Source organism: Corvus moneduloides, chromosome 3, assembly GCF_009650955.1.
Source record: "Corvus moneduloides isolate bCorMon1 chromosome 3, bCorMon1.pri, whole genome shotgun sequence".
NCBI classification, from domain to species: domain Eukaryota; kingdom Metazoa; phylum Chordata; class Aves; order Passeriformes; family Corvidae; genus Corvus; species Corvus moneduloides.
The window spans coordinates 65248486-65266134 of record NC_045478.1 but is presented as its reverse complement, the minus strand read 5'-3'; the positions used below and the strand labels follow the sequence as shown (position 1 = coordinate 65266134).

The window sequence follows — 17649 nt, the reverse complement described above, 5'->3', positions numbered from 1 at the left end:
CTAACACCACTGAGCACGAAACACTGACTGTGCATTTCTGGCAATATTAAAACCTTTATTTTTTTAGAAGATCAGATTTTAACATCCAAACCCTCTTTTTAGAAGCAATATTGGTGCTTAGGAGTCTAAACTGTAATGACTTTTTACTGCACATTTAGAATCTAAATACAGGAAAATATTTTATGGCTCTGATGCCTATTTCATTGACATAGTTTTGGAAAGCATTACCTAGCCAAACAAACACTCAAGGATTTATAGTGCTTACCCTGTAAAGCAGGAGAAAGAATTGTCCCAGGCTATGAACTTCTACCTCACTTTCTTCATCTGTGATAACATTATTAAAAATAACACCAAAAATTATTTTTAGCACAACTGTTTCGTAGAGCCCTCATGTTTCTCTCATGCATCCATATGCTGCCAGTCCACATGGCCTAATTTAACAGCCCTAAGAAGAAATATTGGTGCCCTCTAGCTGATTTTCCTTACCAATTTCCTGCAGACACTGAGCAGCAGTCTCTTTTCTCCTGACATTCCTGGGTCTTTCACTGGTGCCCCCAAAATGCAATGTCCTGGAATAAAACAAGCCACTTCCTACAGAAGATACAGGAATCAAAACACTCAAATCCCCTAGGGCTCTCAACTGTGGGAGCTCTTAAAATAGCGTAAGTGCCATGAAAAATAGGAGAGGTGTTCAATACCACCTTACCAAGAACTGCTGAAGCACCCAAATATCATTTGTAGTAAGTCTGCAAATTCCATGGGAAAATACAACCTACAATTTTGCATGAAACACCAGAAGCCCCTTACCCGTTCAGAAATAGTGCAATTCCCCCTTCATCAGGAGCCTTTAAAATGCTTATAAGCCATTAATTATGTTCTGCCACACATTCTGAAGTTAAGTCAGTGATGGATCAGACGATTTCACGGCTCAGAGCCCAGGATCTCCCTTTTGCCATGACACAAGCCTCAGCAAGCAGGAAGAGCTGTCCTCTCCTTTCACTCTAATGTCTGTCAAAGGGACGGACTCCCTATTCCATCCTCCACGTTCCCATTCCCTCTCACTCCAGCCCTTCTCCTGGAGGCTGCATCGGGTACCACTGAGGCACAGGGCCACATCACCTTATGCTGCACATGGCTATGGCAGGGACACAGCTGGAGCATGCCTTCAAAGCTAGGAAAGCCAGGAGGTGGGGATGCTGACACACATTTTGGGCACCATCTCCAGCGTGACAGGTGAGGTCAACGAAACAGTGTCCAAATCCCAAACAGGAGACCTCTCCTGGCTGGAGGAAAACCTCCACTGACAAAGAGCAGTCCCAGGAAATGCTGACCCTGTGGTGGCAGACAGCTGCCTGGCAGCTGCCAGAACAGCTCTTTGGCACCTTTGAGTGAGTGCATCTGCTCTAAGCCACACCAGTGGCCACTGGCTGCCCAAAGGATGCAAGAGAATGGGAGGCTGTGTGGAAAGCAGGGTTAAAGCTCTGTTCTTTTCTTCTTTTTCCAGCTAAAAGAGGTAGAGGTTAGCTGGAGCTGGCTGTTTCTCTGCATTTAATTAAAGACATAAACCTCTGTGGACAACTCTGGATGGCCCTATTAACCATTAATCAAATTAAACATAGAACAGAGATCAGGATCTGAAGCTCAAAATAAATACTGTGAAACAGACTAACTTTTAGGGTTGCATTCATAATCCTCAAAAGGTCTGTTTAAACCTGGACTGGGAAAAAGGAAGCCGCAGCATATACTGCATATTTCTGCGTTTGAACAGCAATTTTCAAGCAGAAACTGCTCAAATGTTTGGGAGGCATCAGGCTGATCCTGCAACTTCCAGCTGTCTTTGGAAAGTTAACTTCCCATGTGCCATCTGCCCGTTGGGAGACAGAATGTGTTAATCACAGCGGCCAGGCATTTTGGAAGGGTCCTAGGGCTCCATTTCTCTAGCACGTTACTACAACATTCCAGCTAATGTTCCTTTCACACACATCTCCAGGAAAAGGATGCTACAGACTCAGTCAATACTCACTAAGCAGTTGTAATCCAAATCTCTACATCAATTAAAAGACAAAGGGCTTATTTGAACACGGAACTGTCAAAACCCTTTGCTCGCATAAAACAGGCATTTTAGTCCATTTGGAAAGTGAAATCTTTGGCACAGTTCATTTTTCTGCTTGCCTTTTTTTTTTTTTTCAACCAGCTGTCGGTTCTGCCACTTCTCACATGGGAGACCTAGAACAAGGCTGGTTTGTGCAACTTCTTTTCTGGAAGGCAACAGACTTTTCAAAAGCCTGACTTCTTGCAACAGAGAAGAACCCAGCAAACCTTGCAGAGGATAGGTACAGATGTGGTAATGTAACAGATGGGCAGTGAAGGTGGTATCTGTGGGATAAAAGGAGATATGGTGGAAAAACTAAGATCTGGCAGGAGCAGCTTTTGCTGTTTCCAGTAGCAAAAATGTGTTGCTTTTCAATACAGAGAAAATATAACGAAAACAGGACAGGTAAAGGACAGAACAGGGATCATGGTTACAGTGCTAACTAAGTATACCCATCTAAGTAAGTATTAAAGAGTGCAGAGATGTTCTATTACAACACAACTTCATGATAGTTTTAAAAATGCTGTATTTGAAGTAGGAAGCTCATGAATTCTCTCTTACTGGCCCAGGAGCATCCAATTTGGAATATACATTAATGTAGTGTAGGAACATTGTTTATGAAAAGTAAAGAGACTACGAGATTTCCAAACAGACAGTAGGAGAACAACTTACATTAACTAATTATTATTTGAAATTTCTACAATTTTTGAAACAAGGGGCAGTATTAGAAAATGTTGGCTCACTGAGGATGGGATAGTATGGAGCATTTAGTCAGCATATCATACAACATTAGATAAACCAGGACACTGATGTCAGAAACACAAATATAGTTCATGCTATTCTCAGTCTGCCTGCACATCAGTGTCTTAGGGCCTTTCTCTAACTGCTAGCATTGGCAAAACAGGTAATATTGATCATAACTGAAAAACAAAATTAAAATATTATAGAAGCACAGGCTTCTAAGACTACATATTGATTTTTCTCTATTTGGAAGCAGGACTCTGATACATCCCCTTGCATTCAAACACCCCTGAGGTGCCACCTCTGTTGCTGATGGGCCCAGCCTTGTCCAGCAGCATGTCCACCTTGGAGCCAGCTGCCATTGGCTCCATTGAACATAGGGGAAGCTTCTGGAAGCTTTTCACAGAAGCCACAACTGCTTCCAAAACCTTGCTATACCAATCCAATACATATTGGTAGATGAAAAATTAGATATGACCCAGTAATGTGCACTTGAAGCACAGAAAGCCAACTGCATCTTGGGCTGCATCAAAAGCAGTGTGGCCAGCAGGTCAAGGGATGTGATTCTGCCCCTTTACTGGGCTCCTGCAAGACCCCACCTGGATACCATACACAGCTCTGGTAACAACCACAAGTCAAACACAGATCTGTTGGAGTGGATCCAGAAAGAGCCACAAAGATGATCAGAGGGCTGGAGCACCTCTCCTGTGAAGCCAGGCTGCGAGAGCTGGGGGTATTCAGCCTGGAGAAGAAAGAGAAAGCTTTGGGGAGACCTTGTAACAGCCTTCTAGTACCTACAGGGGTCGTGTAAGAGAGGGATTTCTTACCAGGGCCTGTAGTGATAGGACAAGGGGCAACGGTTTTGAACTGGAAGAGGGTAGATTAGATTTAAAGAAGAAATCCTTTATTATGAGAACGGTGAAACACACGAATAGCTTTCCCAGAGAAGATGTGGATGCCCTATCCCTGGAGGTGTTCAAGGCCAGATTGGATGGGGGTCTGAGCAATCTGGTTTAGCGGAAGGTGCCCCTGCCCACGACAGGGTGGGGAACTAGATAATCTTTATAGGTCCCTTCCAACCCAGACCATTCCGTGACTGTAATTCCAGTGCACAGAACTAGGAGTACCTCAAAGATACTGTAAAGCAAAAATAAAAACAGTGACTGCAAAGAGACTATTCTGAAATGACATTCATTTCAGTTTGATGGTTGATCACAAATCAGTAAAAACAGTCTTCATCCACAGGTACGGCCAATAAAAAATTAATTCAGAATGTACACCCATTTCTAACTCCATCTGGAAAGGGAAACACACAGAGAGCGACTAGGGGTCACCAAAACTGGGGAGTGGAAAAGAGCAGCATAGGAAACTCCACTGTCTTCACTTTCTCCATCCCTGAGCACTGTGATAATGTAACATCATATTTAAGTGTTAACAACCTCACAAGTACATGATCTGACCTGCCCTTGAGGATGAAGTTTCATGCTTCAGTGAGGTCAGTCCAGTGGTGAGCTGCCACCCAAGAGGGGAGGATGCCACTTTGCTTCTTCCTCTCAATGCCAGCTGTGTGCTCCTGCCAGCTCTGCAGTTTGCCTGTGACCATGGGGAGCCAATCCAAAGTGCTCACCCATCAGAAATCCCTGGCTGCCCAACAGCTCACTGCCTGCCCAGCTGCCCAAACCAGCCCAGTGTGGGCTGAAGCAACTGGCTGCATAGGACAGGTAGCAAGAGCAGCCCCTCTGAGACATAAAAGCACAGCCAGGACAGTGGGAAACCTTTCCTCAATCTCCAACCACCTGCCCACTTGCTTCCAGCTTTGGCAGCACTGGAGATTCCTGGCCAAGGAAAAGAAAAGCTGACCTCTCAAAGTTGAGAGGTGCTTCAGACATTGATGCCAACAGCTTCAGCAGGGACCATCACAGAGCCAGCAAGGTCTTGAAGGAACTGCAGGGGGAAGAAAGGAGAATGTCCAAACCACCCTATGTAAAGGAGATAGCCCCAGCTTGGCTGCAGCCTCCTGGCTGGTCCCCATCCCCAATGCCAAAAGGGGAGATCACCCCAGAAGGTGTATTTAGCTCTATGTTGATTTGCTTATTAGGCCCATTAAAAACCAAGTGTGTCTGATGTTTCAGAAATGCCCATTTGTGATATTTTTCAAAACCTTTGTCCATTTTTTTCCCTTTGTGGCAAACTGAACAGCTTAAATCCATGAGTATTTTCCTATAAAAGAGGTGGTTTCTTTTCCTCTTGCAAGGTTTTTTCCTGTTGCTCAACAACCAAGGAAAGAACGCAAGGATCAAACTCATAAAGCATTCTTAAAAATCCGATTTATTGAAAAAAGTACAATTACCAAATCACATTGCTTCATCTTTTATATTTGTTACACAACACAGAAAAAAAAAATCGCATAAAGACTCTTCAGGGATTTCTCCTCAAACGACAGTTTCACTTGTTAGTTATACCCAAATTCCTCTCTTCCTGGACTCCCTCAAACCACCAGCTCTTATCTCTTATCTCTGGAATATGTTAAATTACAGAAAAAGCATTATCTTGCCAACTTGGCATAAGAAGAGGCGGGTTTCTCTCCTTGCTCTTATGGGAATGCCTAATGAAATGAAAGTTTTTGGGTTGCTCCAGCTTACGCACTGATAAATTTGACTCTTCTCTTACTGACAATCTCCTCTTCCTATGAAAAGTTCAAAAGTTCAGTTAGCAACAATGTGATGTCTTAGCTTGCTGCACAAGCCTCTGGGTGATTTAATCAAGAAATTAGATTTCTACAATGTATGGCAGTACACTCACCACAGTCAGTACTATGAACTGTGCTAATTAACAAAAATGCCAACATACAATTATTTATTATATTAATTAATGAAAGTATATATAAGCAGCCTATCTGTAAGAAGTTAGATGCAATCTCTAACAGACTTCCTGCTGCTGTGCTGCCAGTTTCTCAGTGCAACTGCGGCCATTCTTAATTAAATAAATAATTTACCCTGGAAGATTTCATTGAGTGCCAGACACAAGCACCAGGGCTGGGTGAAAATAAATCACTGCCGGCAGCATGCCAGTACTCGTTCCTAGAATCTATGGAAAACGGCTATTTCCCTACAGCAAACATTTTGCATAACCATTCTGCACAGTTTCATTCATCTCTGCAATAGCATGATAGAAAAACCCCCTCCATTTCTATGTATGTTGAGACAGTACCTCTTGTCCTTTTGATTTCATTCTCCTCATATTTGGCTGGATTTTTGCATCAGTTGTGCGGCTTCTTGTACAGAATCATCTTTTCAAAAATTTATTTCTTTACGGTTAAAGTCTTCCTCAATATCACCTCTCAGTATGATGCTGACCCAAATCCATCCCTTAAAGTCACCATGTTACTGCTCTGAGTCTATAACAAACCCCTGCTTTAACTTCCACCATACTGCTCTCAAACTCAAATTACTTCCTTCTCTACCAACATCCTCTTATCAGTACACATAAACCCTGCTTTTAGTGTTTAACATTTACTGTGCTACACTGCTATTTAAGCATTTTCATAACCACAGAAAAAATTAGGAAAATTCCCACTTTGTACTGGGATGTCAATCTATTTTAAAACCTATTGCAAGATACCGCAACAAGTATTATGGTGTGACTTCAATACCTGACAGCAGTGTAAACATCAGCAAGTTTTCCTGGGTAATCACAGGCATTTCAATTATCTGGATACTTTCTCAGCAGCCTGACTTACCGTATGGTCAATGACTTTCGATGCGCTAGTGATTTTAGAAAACCTATACGGGAAAAAGAGTCCTTGGTTGCTCCTTCATAGAAAATTTCTCCTCACATTTTTGTGGTGAATTGATTTTTCCTGTTCACAAGAGTTCAGGCATTCTGGGGGCCTGTGCCTACCACTGCCTGCCCCATGCACCAGATCCAAAAGGTGAGCTCCTGGTCTCTCTGCCAGGTCAGGTTTCAGCTGCTGTTTCTCAGTCTTCCAAAGAATTTGCTTTTTCTTACACAGTTTGGCAGTCATCATGTGACACTTCTAATACAAAAAAAACCACCGGTATTTCAAGAAAAAGCCAACCACCTTGAGGGGGCCACTCCCCTGAGGAAACAAGGAAGGGAACACATTCTTCTCTGCATACAATTTACCCTAAGGCACATAACCTCCCAAGTGCCTCCAGTGTTTCACAGCTCTCAAAACTCTGCTTGACCACCTACCCACTTTTTGGCCAAGTGGCTGACCCAGAAAAGCAGCAGAGAAGCAGCAGCCACTGCAGGGAGGAAGAAGCAAGGACAGCTTGCAAAGCAGCACCGTGTGGGAAGGAGCCACTCGCTGGGCACAAAGAGAGTCGGCTACGGCTTGCCCTGGAATGAGCAATGCAACGGGGATTGGACCACAGAGGTCATGAGAAGAAAGGATAGGGAAGAAAGAGCACACCAAGGGAAAGAGCTTTCTACTTCTACTGCAGTTAACTCCCCTAAATTTCTTCCCTCCTCCTGGTTCCCCAATTTCCAAAAATAACCTATACAAAGGCAAAAACTGCAGCAGCAGGGAGCCTTAAAAGAGCTGCAGTCAGAAAATACAAAAAGGTGGCAAGAGAATTTATCTAAAAGAAAAAAGCCTGAGAAAAAAAGACACATTCTTTTCAGAAAAGAACAGTGACATCTTTTAGTGTGAAGCCATTTCAGCAGGGATGTAGGTCAATAGCTGAAACCAGCACCTGTGGGGTCTCAGGTCCTGGGGGGCTGCTGTGGACAGCCATAGCAGCAAAGCAGCCAGGGGGGCCTGGGGGTTGTTTGGCCTCTCCCCAGCAGACTGGAGAAGGCGTGGGCTGGTCTTGGTCCCTCCTGCCCTCACATGCTGCAGCTCAGCAAATGGTTCCTCTTTAGGCAGCCACACATTTCATGTTTCTGGTATCAGAAGATGCTTGACATTTTCCCTTAAAAGTAAAGGCACCTTAATGTGGAAAACATCTCTTAATGACTAAGAGAGTCAACAGCAAATATTTGCACCCAAAGAATTCAGTTCCTCCCACATCAAAGCAACCTCCTAGAAAACGGATTATAAACAAATTAACGAACAACGAGTGTGCCTATCAAAAATAATTGTTTTGCTGATGGCAACGAATTAAAGACTCAGAGGGCCTGAAACAAACACTGAGGGTTAAATTTGATTCCTATTTGCTTGGACACCAAGGCGAGAGAAGGGAAAAAAACTCCTCCTGTTGTGTAGAAATGGCTGTCCTGTTCACATGGCGTCTGTGGGAAGGATGGTTTTCCTCTAAGAACTGAGAAGTAAATTCAGGTACAGGTTGAGAGATTTGGGGTTACACAAACATCAGCCATCATAATTTTCACATCAAACTGGCTTTGATTTCAGGTGTATTACAGCACTCCAAAGCAACATGAAATTTTTTTGTCTCTGCATTTCAGCTCTGATCAAAATAAGCAAGTATCAGCACATCTCTGCATCACTACAGTGAGATACAGGAATGTCTCTACTCACGCCACCAAAAGCAGCAAGACCACACTCACTGTCAAAAGGTCTGTTTTCACCAACATCTCCTTCTTGTGCCTTTTCACCACTTGCTTTCTCTATAGTAGGAAGAATTATTAAGGTTTCCAGGTCTCTCCTGTCCCCATGCTTTTAACATGAAATACTACCACACACTGCAGAGTATCTCAGAGATGAGTGCCCAAAGAACCCTTCCTCTTCTTGTACAACAAACCCACTGTTTTGAATGCACATTTCTCCACCTCTGCAGACATTTGTTACCTTCTTGCATTTCAGTAATGACATTCTAAAAAATCTGGGGAAAACTGGTAGCTGGCTCTGAGGAGGAATTCTAGACTGATGCCCCAAGATCAGCCATGGTGTTGCATGGCCACTGTGGCAGCAAGCCAGGGTGTAAGCCTCAGCCTGGCAGCAACATACACAAGGTGGTCGACAAGTCTTGGTGGGAAAAGGGCCACAGAGAACACACACTGGTACCACTACCCACAAAACAAACTATTTCAGAGAAAGGATGTTTCTCACCTTGGTGGTTCTGGAGAAAAGTGTAAAAATATAAAGCAAATACAGTCTAAGTGTTTAGAAAAGAAGCAGCAGAAATGGCAGAAATTATTTGGAGGTTTGGAGCTTCAGATAGGGTTTTAATCTCATAATTTCTGATCTCTTTCTTCCCTTTTGTGCTTAAATAACCATTTTCAAATGACACAGATAGCGATGCCAATGACTTGTTCCACAACAACCTTCTTCAGCCTCCTATCATGATGGAACTCACCACAATCTAAGAAAACATCCCCTGGCAAGTGATGGCACTAAGTGGGCCAAGCCATGCCTCCTTCAGAGAAGCAGCAAAGCTGTTGAGAGAGCAGCATTTTTAGGAGTGAAGTTTAGGAGAGTGGGAAGAAGACAGCTTCACACAGCCTTAGCTGCTTTTCCCAGAAGAGCAGAGATTGAGAAGGAAAAACACCACAAGCCTCTCATCTTCTCTGGCTTGCCACAAAACAGGGGTGTATTTTTCAGCAGGATCCTGTGAGTCTGACACCAAACTTAGCTCAACTGACATGAAATGTTAATGTTTAGGAACAAGGTAGGTGGAGAGGAGGAGGAAAGAAGACATTCATTATTTGATGCAGAATTCATTCAAAAGCTTCTTTTTCACAGCCAGAACTGAAATTTCCATTCAGCTCTTTATTTCTGGTAGCCTAGATAGCTTGAACAACTGGAAGAGGGATCTAGAGGAAGCCCTTATCCCTGGTTTGCATGGCAACAGCCCTTCCTCAGATACCTTCAGAGAGAAGGAGGCACATTTTTATGACTGTCAGTCTTCAGATGCAGGATGAGCAATTTTCTTTGGGGATATTCCTACTGGCTTTAGGCTTCCAGACACAGTGCACAGAAAAGATTTGCCTCCAACCACCCATTCTGGTGCCTGCAGCAGCCTCCCAACATGGCCCTACTGCTCCTCACCAGCCTCCAAAACCTCCACATGAAGGTCACAAGTTCTTGATGCTACAAACTTAGCAACTACTATTTAAATAAAATAGGCTGCACGATGGTATGAAATTCATCCATGTATTTTATGTATTTTCTCCTCTTCATGTCAATCTGAATTCTCCTCCCTCCGGTGTCTTCTCCCACTTTGTGCACTTTAATTTTCTCGCTCTCTTTTTTGTTTGGTTTGGTTTTGTCTACATTACACCTGAAAACCAGGTTTTCCCTCACAGGCACCAGAGGAACATCTCTTTGCTGCACTCTTCCCAGCCCCCTGTTTTTTCTCTGATCACCCTTCTGCCTTTGCTCTGTTTCCTCACTCTTCCCATCCTTGATTGCTCTCCTCCTTTTCTTCTTTCTTTGATGTTCCTCTTGGTGCTTTCTCTTCATCCTTCCTGGCAAGCTGACTGAGGTATTCCCCTGGGAAGGTGCTGACAAATAGCAGCTGGGCTGTTCGGAGGGTTATATCAGGCAGGGACACCTACAAGGGAATCCTTCACCTCTCTTGCTACATTGTTGGTTGGAGCGGTTCCTCCTCTTCATTTAGGGTTGCATACCCAGTTCCTTTGTCAAAACTCAGGAAAATGAAGGTGTGACACAATTTGAGAAGCATATGCTAGTATTTAGTGAGCTACTTCTGCTTCCTTGTTTTGGGGGGCTGTGCAGAAATCAGAAGCCACAACAACAACAGCGAAACTGGGAGAATGTCAAGTGCAGCATCAGCAAGGGACCTGGTCTTACCAGTGCTGCTCTGCCTAAGAAAGAGAACATTCAAAAATGACAGCTTCTTACTTTGCAGCTCTCCTGCCTGGAGGGTGAAATCCAGCCCTTTGTGGAATGCCAAGACAGGATCATTTCAATGCTATTTATTCCCCTAGAAAAGATTTACCCACATTGCACTGGTCTCCTGAAGAGGGTGAAATTTCCTCCAAACAGAATCTCAAAGACAAGGTTCCCACTGCAATGGAAGCAAGGCTTGTTTTTAAGAAAAAATACATTCCTGCTGCTATTTAACAACAAACAAACAAAAACCCCAAACCAAAACAAATTAAAAAAAAAAAAAAGGAGAAAAAGGATACAGATTAAAAGAGAGATGAATTTTATTCCTCCTCTCCTCTTGCACAGCGTAACTGCAGTTCAAAGTTGGTGAACTGCTCTCTTGTTGCACAGCAACTTCCAACTGTAGAGCTGTATTTTTCCCCGTTAGACAGAGAAACCTTGCTGAAATCTATAGGGTAGATCCACTGGTATGTTCTGGCTGCTTTGCCTGTTTTAGCAATACAGAGCAGCTGTAAATCCAGTTTAACTTGCCACTTCTGTCAGCTTTACCATGCCAGATTAGCACTGCTGTTAGCCTCACGAATACCAACATCTGGAGGTTCTCCTACTGCACAGTCTGACTTTAAACCTTGCAAATCTGCAATTCACCCACCCATCAGCACAGCTGGCAGGATCAGCCTGAGGTAGTTCTTCACCCTGAGCAAAATATATTTATCACAATCCCCCATCCTACATTCTTGCAGTCAACCAAGCAGATCAAACAAAATTCCTGTAATGATCAGCTCTCAGTTATTCCCTGGCCGATTGCCCAGTTGTTCTGGAGGGTGACTCCTGACCCTCTGGGAGCAGGTGCCTTTCTAGTGCAGGTCTGTGAATCCAAGTCAGCTGGGAAAACAAAATACACTGTTTCCTTGTACTTTTATATTTCTTTGGATGTCAGGAAACAGAGCTTGTTTCCTGCTCCTCAGCCAGCGGAGGTAGGGGAAACTGGAAGTAGATGTAGAGAAAGGCAGAAAGAGGGCAGATCAAAAGGATCAAGGAAAATAATAATAATAAAAAAACCACCAAACAAACAAAAACCAACCAACCACCCACTGCTTCACTTTGCTCTGTAAAGCACTACATCTTGGAAACAATATGCCATTCCACCCCCATCCCAAGTCTTTCTCTCTACAGATATACCACTGTCTCAGGGATTAATATTATTTTCTGGCAACATTCAAGTGCTGCTGCACTTACAGTCTTATAAAAAACCCTCAGAAAAACAGCCTCTTTATTTACTTTTTGCCTGAGAAAAATGTATGTAAAAAAGAATCAGAGAGAATTGGTGGGGGGAGCAGGTGTATTCATGTCAGCTTTGATTTTCTAAGAACAAAGGCTTTACTTTATACATAAATAAGTCAACAGGAAAAATTTTGGTGCATTTTATTTTTGCCCAGCTCCGTCCCAACCCCTCACTCTGAATGCATTAATACATACACCTTCAGCACAGTCAGGCCTTCATGTTGCCATGGAACTGAAACCTTTGCAGTTTGGATGGCGACGTACGCCAGGAAGCATACTGTTCTTACACTTCCTATAACAGAAGCAGAATCACTGCATAGCATTAACTCCTTTAGTATTTACGGCATTCAGTGTCTTTCTTGCCTGCTCGTCTTCACACAGAGTTTGCTTTTTCTATCTTGCCACATGCAAATGAAACACACTTGACACAGCTATTCTCGTCTTCATGTACTCAATAGCTCACACACTGAGCACAGTACAGAAGGTCCACAGGACTATGGTCTTTCCCTCTTTAATAGGAGACTGCTTTCACGCATGCAGCAGCTGAGATGAGGCCTGCAGAAAGCATAGATGTATGAGATAGATGTGGATACAGAAAAGGATTATCTTTCAAGGTAGCATTTAAGCAGACTTTTGAAACCTAGTAAACATATTTATTGCTAATGCTCTTGACACTGCTGAATATTCTTTTGTACCCGTTTGTCCGGACAAACAAATTACACTGCAGTAGGTACCATATCTTTCGATACCTTTCTTTCATAACTTAGGCTGGCAGGATATCAGTGGTGAGCACAGCTTTGGGCACTTCAGTTAAAAAAAAAAAAGTCAGTACAATTGTGTCATCCTAAAGATTCAGCCTACAGTGATTAACTTCAGCAGATCTGAGCCTTTTGCCAAAGCTTCTGAAAATGCCTGTACACGAATTGCAAATATAAAGATTTTTATATTCAAAGCAAAAGCAGAGTACAAAAATATCCAAGTTCTTTATAAAAAAAATTACCATAGTAAATAAACAAACAAACAAACAGCCATTCGTGTACGTAAACATAGGATCTGTACCTGCAGAAACAACTGAAAGCCAATCCATGTTGTGAAGCCAGCTTGAGGCTTTTTTTGTCCCAAGTTAAATATTTGCATAGTATTAAGCTTAAAATTAAAGCGTTTGCTGAAGAAACTTGCTGACTTGTGTGTATGGAAAAACAAGAGGGAATTTACTGTCCCTGCACACTGGGGCAGATTCTTGGGATGCCTTCTCCTTCCCATGAATTCCTGGACAGCAGAGAGACAGACAGACTACCGACCGGGGAATTCCCCTCTTGGTTTCCGGAGCATTTTGTGCACAGGCTGGACAGAGAGGCAATAACCCAGGTAGTGACTTTATGAAGGCAGCATTTGTTGCCTTGGTGCCTGCCCCTCGACCACCTGGTAACACTCCTTCCTTTTAGTGTTGTCCCCAGCTCAGAAAAGCCCCATTCACCCAGCACCTCTACCCGTGCAGGTTTGACTGGTCCCTGTGCCGCTCCCAGCCCCCCCATTCCTGGTGGCTGGGCCAGCAAGCTGCCTGCTGGCAGGCTCCGGCCACTCTCTGCCCCAGGGATGTGGGCTGGGGGCTGAGCACAGAGGGGCCTTCTGAGGCTGGGTTGGCCCCTGGTGCCCATTTGCCAAAATAAGACACAAAATCACTGCTGTCTCTGTGTCTCTGTTTGGGCCAGAGCAAGGCAGCTGATCCCCTGTCCCCAGGTGCTAGGGGATGCACACGAGCCCCTGTGAGTGCCTGTGCTTTCGGGTTCCCTCTTCTGCCCTCCACAGAGGGCAGAGCCGTGCTGGCAGCATAAGCTCCCTCGCCTCCTTCCATCATCAGCAAGCATCTGACAGTCGCACGTCCCCATCGCAGCGTCCATTACCTCGAGTTTACGTAAGGCTCTCGCCACCAGTTTTCTAGTTACAGGAAAATGTATATTGTGCCGTGATGAAAGGCCAGTGCAATGTCAAGAGCAGTAAAAGGACTCCAGGGGCTGATTAGAGTCAAAAAGGAAAGGATTTATGATGGTTAATAAAGTTAAATCTGCCAGAGCCCTGCTTACTCTTTCCAACTGCAGGTAACCAGATCTTAAAAGGAAAAATTATTAAGGTGTTGTAAGTTATTACCATCCCCTCTGAAAGAAAACCTATGTTTTGCTGTGAAGCACCTGGCCAGGAGAGAGTCAGGCTCACTGTGGCACCTACGCTGACCCCAAGGAAGAGAGGAAAAGGAGACACATCACATGCAACCCTGTGCCTTGGGTTAGCAGCAAGGGCCTCAGTACCAACCATGTATGTCACCTGAACAATCCCCAGTGGGTCCACACGACACCTGTGACCCCAGCTGGCAGCTGGGACAGGGCTAGGCCTTCCACAGACCATGGAGCACCATGCTGCACCTCAGCGACAGGCATGGGCAGACAGGGAAGAAAAGCCTCCCCCTTCTGTTGGCACTGCACATCCACAAGGGAAAAGGACAAAGCAAAGAGGAAGCTCTTGCCTCTCCCAGTCTGGTGCCACATAGGCACCTTCTGCTGAAGAGTGCAATCTACCTGGATAACATAAGACTGCTCTGGAACTTGACTTACATGCTTTAAAATCTAATGTGCCTAAAAGTTAACACAATTTTATGAGACACTGGAACAGGTTTCCCAGAGCAGCTGTGGATGCCCCATCCCTGGAAGTGTTCCAGGCCAAGCTGGATGGTGCTCTGAGCAACCTGGTCTAGTGGAAAGTGTTCCTGCCCATGGCAGGGGTGTTGGAACTAGATGATCTTTAAAAGTCCTTTCCAACCCAAGCCATTCTATGATTCTAAGAAGTTAAGGATACATTGAAATAACAACAATGAGAGAAGGCAAAGCAAAGTAGACGGCCAAAGTTTAAAAAAACTATTGGAAATCTTCTGTCCATATCTAAATTACATGCACTTTATTGGATCTCAAGTTTTCATTTTTCTACTGCTTAATAATCACAAATATGTTATATATACCCTTTCTATTTTGTCATTCTTTCACTATATTACATCAAATTTAATTTCCTGTGGAAGTGTGCAATCTTTTCAGCTGTCACTGTCTCAGAAGCTTTTCCGTAATAAGCAGAGCCTCATCCTCTGGCAGGTCGATCTTTTATGAGCTGTGGTCCTGCAGATTAGTTTACTGAAATGTTTGCAATGCTATATGAGAACCAGCAAAAGAGGAGAACCAAAATAACACCCAAAATAAAAAATAAACATGAAAACCTTCACTTCTTTCTGACTCTTGTGTTCACCAGTCAAAGGAAATTTCACTTTGATTTGGGTAGATGGCAAACCCGTGAAGGTTACTGCCGCATATCAGAGGCTTCATGAGATGGGAGACACAGCTTGCCTTGCCCTACAGCTCATTAGAAGTACAGCTGTGAGATGGCTGCTTGCTCTTTGTGCTGGGAACACTGAGATGTGCAAGTGGTCACCACTCTGACAGCTGCCTCTCCCCACCACCTGCCCTCGGCACTCCAAGAGGTCCCCTGCACTGGCAGAAAGCTACATTCCACCAGAAAAGTGAAACTGTCAACCAAGACGCATTCACGCTTTTCATGATGAGATACCTGTGATGGCAGGAAGACAGACTAGCTGGTCTGCTGGGTCCTTTCCAGACCTCTGCCCCTGCCGGACATGAAACTCATCTTCTTCAAACCAGCTTTCCATTACCAATGCTTACACACACACCAAAACAAATTATTAACAAAAACATGTACCAACAAATAATTCTGGATGTTTAAAAATTAATCAACTCAGAAGAAACATGAGCAGCAGAATGATTATTCCTGTATCCCTCCTGAAAAGGTGCTTAGATATGGACGACAGATGAGATATCTGAACAAATACAAACAGTCTGCAAAGGGTCATGTTAATGGTGTTTGGCCAGCAGAGATTACTGAGGGTGGTGGCTACAAAGGCATGCTGGAAGCCCTGCCAGCAGAAGCAGGTGCAATGCTCTCTCACTTCAGAAGCTCTGGGAGCTTCTCTTTGAACTTGTCCAGCCAGATGTGGAAACCTTTACCATCCAACACACAGGCTACCCAAGTTGTGAACTGCTCTCCCAAAACACACTGCATTGATCAACAAAGCAAGAGCTTTCTCTTCCTGCTCTCTGTAAGACTTCTACCTTGCCTTCCCTCTCTCACTGCTGTAGCAGAAGATCATCCATATTTCTGACAAACATTGCCTTCAAAATTACATATAAAAATACAGTGCATTAAACCCAGATACATACTTTCAGAGAGAACAGTCATCTCTCCTTATCACTTATAACAAGCATTTCACTAATTGAGTTCTCTTCTGGTTATTTTGTCTATCCATTTCCTTGTAATTCTGTTTTACATTTGTATCTTTAATACTTAATCTCTAAGAAATGTCAAATGTTAAAAAAAAAAAAAATCCAAGCAGGGAACATTACTTTAACAGAAGTCTCAGGTGTTACATGCAGCGCAATTCCACACCCATCAGCATGAAGAAACTTTTTTCTGCCAGCTTTGGTGGGAGTTGCATTGGGGCCATAAATCAGATGAAGATGTTCCATGCCAACAGCTACATGGTGTGCTATGAACTGCTTTAGAACCTAAAACAACAATGTAATCACTCTCATAAAACCATTTTGCCATAGTCTTACAGAACTTGAGTGTGTTAACAATTTCAAGCTGGAATTGTAAAAAAGAAAAACATGCCAGCTATCAGTGACCTTAGATTTTTTGCCTTATAGGCCAGAAATTGAATAGCCTCCCTTTACCAGATGTGGATCTCAGTCTCCATTTCCTTATACAGGGTGAGGAAAACAGGCTCAAATATGAATTTACTTCCTATTGAAATCTTGGCCAAAGATGGTGGGTGATGTAAAGATAAACATCAAGGGAATAACTGCCATCATCTGGCTGAGTTTGGTAAAATGGAGTTAATTTACACTTCTTTAGGGATTCACTGGTGTGTGAAATTAATCTAATTTAGACTGACCAGAAATTGAAAATGGAATGAAGAAAGCAAACAACTGAAGACCTTTCCTAAATGCAAAAAAAGTACTGCTGTAAGTGCAGCAATACAGTTAAAACACAGAACCCTTCACACTACTGCTTACTACTCCCTCCTTCTTGAGGGCGAGAATAAACATCTGTATATCTACATATCATCACTGTACCAGTATAACCTCATCCAAAGGAAACATCAGTAGAATGCTTCTACCAATATCTGTGAACAAAAACCTGTTCAAGTTAAATCAGTTCACCATTCTGCATACAGAGCAGGCCTAGCAGATAAACATCTCCTGGAACAGCTCCATGTAACTGGTTGTACATGTGGCTTAACGTGTACTTCAATGACTTTTAGCACCTTCTTGTTATTGTTTCTGTGTTGTTCCAACAAGGAATGGTTAACGTAAGATGCAGACGTTCACATACCATGTACTTGTGAATAACTGGCTCCCAGAGATGTGGCAGTGATAACATTGTCATTGTAGGAGTCAAAGGAGCTCACTGTAGATCACATGTCAGGAGAGGGTCCCACCTGAAAATATAACAAATCCAGATACTAAGTTCATCATATTCAGAGGTTTACAGCAAGCTCTGCCAATATGTTTGTGCATTTCACACATTCATCCTGTGCATTAACAGGGTCTGAGCTCTTTCCAGGCTCACAGAAAACATTTTGCCATTCACAATGGCAAGCAAAACTTCCCTGCTGTAGCCAAACTGTTTTGGCCCACTG

General features: G+C 43.5%; 1 protein-coding gene across 3 annotated transcripts in view; it reads right to left on the bottom strand.

The window, feature by feature from the left end:
- Positions 1–17448, bottom strand: part of HIVEP2 (HIVEP zinc finger 2) — a 104310-nt gene extending 86862 nt beyond the window's left edge. For all 3 annotated transcript variants that reach the window (XM_032101986.1, XM_032101987.1, XM_032101990.1), the window contains exon 1: positions 17343–17448. The gene's annotated coding sequence lies outside the window, so the exon portion shown is untranslated. The remainder of the gene's footprint in view (positions 1–17342) is intronic.
- Positions 17449–17649: the final 201 nt, after the last annotated feature.